The 6,000-nt window shown below is 44.4% G+C and overlaps 1 protein-coding gene across 1 annotated transcript in view; it reads left to right on the top strand.

Moving 5' to 3' along the window:
- The first annotated feature begins 248 nt into the window (after nt 1-248).
- The window catches only part of CUL1 (cullin 1), a 70,092-nt gene continuing 64,340 nt past the window's right edge, over nt 249-6,000 (top strand). Inside the window, exon 1 of the mRNA XM_084857748.1 lies at nt 249-342. The gene's annotated coding sequence lies outside the window, so the exon portion shown is untranslated. The remainder of the gene's footprint in view (nt 343-6,000) is intronic.

Here is a 6,000-nt window from a genome sequence, read left to right as displayed (position 1 = left end):
GAAGAAAGCAAAGCCGCCCCACTTTTTTTCCCGCCCTCCTTTTTCAGTTGCCACAACGGGCGCAACTACTACGCAGGTGACGGTTGCGGAGAGAGGAAGGCTCTGAGGAAGAGCCCACCCCCTCGCGGCTCCTCCTCGTTCTTTTCCGCCCGCCCCCCTTTTCCCCCTCCCGCCCGTTAAGCCAAGCCAAGCCAAGGCGAAGAGGGGGCGGATGACGCTTGCTCCACGGCGGCGGATCCGGAAGGGGCGGGGGCTAGAGTGCCTGGATGGACGAGGCTACCGGGGCCTGCTTGGGTGACCGACCGATTGACTGACTGGCTGCGGGGACGCGCGATGTCGAGGGTGAGTAGGCCGCAAGTCTCGGGCCCCGTCCGGGGAAGGGGCGCGCGGGAGAGACGGCGAGCCCGAAGGTCACGCGTAGCCGCGGAGGGAAGGGGAGGGAGGATGCGCAGGCCTGGGCCCGGGTTGTGGCGCAGCGAGGCCGAGCCGGGTCAAGCGAGGCTGAGGGGGGCAAGTGAGGCCGCGAGCGCGGTCGGCGGCAGGGCGAGCTTCAGTCGGACATGAAGCGGAGGACGGCGAGGGAGGGGGCGGTGGGAAAGCCCGGCCGTTGCCGCTTTTCCTCAATGCTAACGAGGGCTTCCACTGTAGGCCCCTCGCGCAGGCCAGCTGGAAAGGTTGGCGGCAGCGGCGGCGAAGTCCGAGCCAAGAACCGGCAATTCCTCCCTCAGCCTGCCCTTTTGAGGCTTGTCATCGTCCGGAGGGGCCTCGAATGTAACTTGTTTCCGTTCACCGCCCCGTCCTCTTCTTTCTCGCCCCCCGGTCTCGGAAGCCCCCTGCACGCTCACGCACCATAACGCTCCCCGCCCCTGGATTTTGTCTTGCTTTCTCGTCCTTTTTCTTTGCTTCTGCTCAGCTCAGTTATTGCCCTCCAGTGGCACACGCTGACCTCCTCCCCACCCCTTCTCCATCACGGTACTCGCTTCCCTGCCCTCCACCCCTTTCAGTTACTGTTGACCTGACACGCATTATGTGTTGGACGTGCGTACGCACCCCGATAGTGCTTTGCGTATTTCAGGGGCTAGTCTAAAAGAGTCTGCTGTTGCAATGACTAGCGTAAGGAGTAAGTACTCCGCATTCAAAGTTCTCGAACGGTTTCTTCAGTCAGGGTGGCAAAGCGGTGGAGTTTACTGCCAAATTTTAATACGTGTTTATTCTATTATTCAGGATTAAATAATGCGGCGCACAATGAGGTGGGTTTTTTGCATGCAGTGTAGGTGGCTCCTTTGCCCCCCACCCCCCATTCTGGTAGTCAGCCTCTTGTACCTTGCTTTCGCACCCTTCCCCGCTGTTCTTCCTATTGCTCTCCCTCAGTCATTTGATCTTTCAGCACTCTCCCTTAAGTTTCTCATTTAAATTTTGCCCATCATGTGATTCTCTTCATTAGTTCTCTCATGCTGCCAAGCTCTACAAGCCTTTTGCTCTGCTTTCTGAATCAAGTTTCAAGATACTTACTTTTCACTTATAACATCAATGCAGAACTATCTTTTAATTGAGATCTCTTGTCTACCCAAAACAGCCTTTCCCTAAACATGCTGCTATGAGGGCTTCTCTCTCCTTTCTCCCTCTCCCCCCCCCCACCCCCTTACTGGCCCTGCTCACAAGCTTCCAGCGCTCCAGCTGTGAGTTGTCATACTATCTTTTACCACTTTATAATTGCATCCGGGTGTGGGTGTGTATTTTGGATGGGGAAAAGGCAAAACACTTCTTAATAAGAAGGTTTGTGTCTCTGTGAGGAAGCAAGTATAGTTAACAACCATCATTATTTTTCTTTGTTTGCTAATAATCCATTTCACTTAATACCTGCTCTTAACAGTTATATTTTGAGAGAGATAGTCTTTCTTGATTGTAATCTTGACTTATTCCTCCAGATACCTTAATAGTGCTGATTGAGAGGTTGGTAAGGTGAAAGTTGTACTGTGTGCTATTTTAGGATATATGTATGCTGTTTTAAAATAGTTCACTCACTTAGCTCTTGGCAGAATTGTCTTTTAAAGTTTTTAATACACAGTCCTAAAGTCCTAAATATTGAAGCAAAAGTAAGCAGAACATATGGTATATGTTCCTCTATCTGAGTAGGTAGCGTGGGACAATTTCATAGTATGTTAGTAATTATAAATTCATTCAGTGCTTTGGTTTCTGTGGTATGAAAAGCCAAAAGTGTATTTATTTTCCCATAGTTTTGGAGCATTTCATGGCCTTTTGAAAGATTTTCTGTGTGCTGTTGAGAAATATTTTCCTTCTGCTACAGGATTCGACACACTGTGGGGTATTTGTATGATTGCTTATATTATTTAGAGAGAAATATATCTAAATGAGCCAGATGTGGTGCAGTAGTTGGCATACTGGACTAGGAAGACCCAGGTTCAAGTCTTCACACAGTCACGAAGTTTACTGTGTGACCTTAGATCAGCCAGTGACCGAGTTTTCATAATCATGGGAAATAAGATGCAGAGGCTTATTTCTCCCACCACATGTGCTGGGAATATTTGAATAAGTACTCTTGCTGGCTCAGTTTGCTGTGTTGTGCGAACCCAGCAAGGGTGGCTTGTTGTCATGGTTAAAAAGGTGCCCAGAACCCTTGGGCTGTTTTAGGATTCTGGGGTGGCTTGTTAACCACAGCTTGTGATGGGCACACATTACAGGGCGAAATAAGCCACTGTAGCTTATATCCCCTTCTGTGTTCATGTGAACAGGGCCACTATCTCTCAGCCTAACCAGTCTCACAGGGTTGTTGTAAGGATAAAATGGGATGGTGGTGGTGTGAGGACAGTTATATAAACAGCACTGATGAGATTAGTTCTTTTTTCTCTGGATTAGATTTAATGGGATATGAAAATTTGAGAATATATGAGACGAGAATATTATAATATACCTGGGGTAATTTTAAATACAAGAGAGTTGATGGAGCTCATTACAAGTAGCATTGCTGTTATAGGCATCCTTAACGTCTACACTTTTAAAAGTGTAACAACTACATTTTAGTATGGTTTGGTACTACACTATGTTGGTGCTTATGTGGAACTGTTTTCTGCTCAGAATTGAGCAGAATAACGTAATTGCAAATTGATTATTGAGCTTCACCTTCATTGCCAAAAGCATGAACCAGCATAGTTCAGTCTAGTGAGTGAAAGGGGATATTAGCTGCCTCCTACAAAATCTCTTGGCAATGAAATTTCTTGGCAAAAACAGTTTTGTGATGGAGATGTTACAGATTATAAGCAAAAACTTTCACGACTGCTCAGCATATTGAGTTACCTACAGGAGAGTTTCTGAGCAAGACCACGAAGAAAAAAACAGATATATTTACAATGAAATTGGTATTGCTTTTCTATTTAAATGCTTCTTCTCTGGATTTCATTCTTGAGGTGCTCTAGAATCTACTGTTTTAATATGGCCTTGCACAAATATGTTCTGAGGAACATCATTTGACTTGCTGTAAAGTTCTACTTTAATTTGTGAATTCAATCTTTCTCCTCTTTTTATTTTTCCTGGCTGTGTTGGATGAAATTTGCATAACTTTGCAAATGGTTGTATTGATTTTAAGAGACGCTGTTAGCAGGAGTTATGGTGATCAGGGACATTGGAAGAGCCTATACATGAGCCTTAATACTCCCTAAATATACTGTTGAGTAGGTAAAAGTTTGTGTCCAACTCATTATATATGTATTCAAAGGGAGAGTTAGTAAATATGATCACGCATTTGGATGGCTTTAAAAGGGGGGTTAGACAGATTCCGAGAGGAAAAGGCTATCGATGGCTACTAGTCTTGATGGCTATGTGCTACCTCCAGAACCAGAGGCAGTGAGCCTGTGTGCACCAGTTGCTGGGGAACATGACGTGGGAGAGTGCTGTGGCCTGCTTGTGGGTTTCTGGTCAACAGCTGGTTGGCCACGGTGTGAGCAGAAGGCTGGACTAGATGGACCCTTGATCTGATCCAGCATGGCTCTTCTTATGTTCTTCCATTTAGTTTAACGAAACAGTAGCCAGAGAGTTTCTGTGCTGTTATCTGTGCTCTTTCTATATTGAGATGAGTCCTTGTTTACAAAATATGTAAAAATAAGAAATGTCACAAATATTAAAGTACTTAGAGCTGGATCCAGGATATGCCTTTTGTGGACGGAAGGGCTATGTTCATGGTAGGTTCCCCCTGTATCACAGCCCATCTCATTTAACAAGGCCCCCCAAACTTATATGTATAATTTTTAGGGGTTGGAGGAGCTAGTATGTGGAGGAGATCTGCTTCTGCCAGGCCAGTTGTGCTCACCTAAATCTGAATCCAACCCAAATAGTTTTGTTTTCTTATGTGCAGCAGTGAGTGTATTACCATAGATTATTACCATGACTCCTTTTGACCTTGACAGCTCTCTGTTTCCCTCTTGGTTCCTGAAGCAGGGGGATGTTGTACCTGTTTTAGTAGAAAAATATGTTATTGGATTGCTGCCTCCATTGTGTTATAATTAGGACTATCACTTGATTAAAAAAATATTGGTTGATAAATTGTATGTATATAATGGGTTGATCGATTGATTAAATCTGTGTAAATTTGCATTTTAGTAAAGTGATAGCATTGAAGAAAAAAGCATACTTTGACTTTAGATGAAGAATGAATTGTGATAGCAGTCACCATCTTAGAAGAGGCATTCTCTCCTTTAGGACACAAAATACATATTCCTTCTTCTAAGATGGCATCTGCAGTTTTTGTAAGTAATGATATTAAAAATAATGTGCCTCTTTTTTAAAAAAAAAATGGGTTTCCCAATATTAGGCATTTTAGTTGATTAAAAACCTTTTAAATACATTAAGCTAAATGATGAATTGGCTAAAGATTGTAGCCGGATATGTTATATTTGATTTTGATCTTACATGTTTTTTTTTAAATTTTAGTGTGACATCTTAAGTAATACTAATGAAACTTAGAATATCTGTTCTAGTTATGTCCTTAACTCATCCATTTCCTGTCTGACAGTTCTGGGTGTAAATCCAGGTACTGTTCCTGTCTCTCATGACAGTAGGAAATATATTACAGTTAAGTCCAAACAAGGAGGCAGAATGCTTTTTGTGAACTTTCCCTCCCCTGCAAAAAGTGTTATCCTTTTTGTTGATGTTAGGCTTGTAAACAGGGTGAAAGTGTTCAAAGCACTTCCTCTCCCATTCAAAGCAAGTTCCATGCGATATTCAACTTCACACAGAATAAGTCAGAATTCAGGAGAACAAGCTGTGTGATGGTGTGCACAGCCTATTTGCTTGCGCTTTGCTTCTCCCTGCTAGCATTGCCACCAAACAAACCAGGAATGGTTTGTTTAGCAAGTTGCCCAAACCAGGGCCCCTGGCTTGTGCTCCCAAAGCCAAAATCACAAACCAGGATTTGTACTGTTATCATGATTCCAGGCTTGTTTTGGAGCAACCAGGAGCCCTGGTTCTGACTACATGCTAAACAAACCATTCCTGGCTTGTTTAGTAGACATGCTAGTGGGGAAGGAGGAAAGCGGGAGTGGGACAGGCTGCACGCACCAGCATATAGCTTGTTCACAAAAATCCTGAATTCTCTGGAATTCTGGCTTATCATTCCATGTCAGTGTGGCTTTTAGTTCCAATCCTGAGCAAGTTACTTGAACTGATATCCCATTGAACTTGGTATGAACGTTTAGCCATGACTAACTTGGGTCCTCTTGAAATCAATGGATCTTAAGTGCAGCTAATTTACTCTGGATCCAGCCCATTGTTCTGATTCTTACTTGGCTTTGACATCGCTATGTAGCCAAATCTGATGGTCAGATTGTGTCATCACACTGCCTACGCGTTCCCTGGATTACCCAACCAGTAAGAAGGCTCCACGAACACCCAGCCAGTAAGAAGGCCCCACGCTGAGTCATATAGCCAGCAAGAACGCCCCACAGGTCAATAGAAACAGTGGTGCCAGGACAAAAGAAGTTGCAAACA

Source organism: Heloderma suspectum, chromosome 5 (genome assembly GCF_057233095.1).
Source record: "Heloderma suspectum isolate Gila_16-S chromosome 5, 16-S_ref, whole genome shotgun sequence".
NCBI classification, from domain to species: Eukaryota; Metazoa; Chordata; class Lepidosauria; order Squamata; family Helodermatidae; genus Heloderma; species Heloderma suspectum.
Note: the sequence above shows the minus strand (reverse complement) of the source record. Positions and strands in the feature narration are given on the sequence as shown.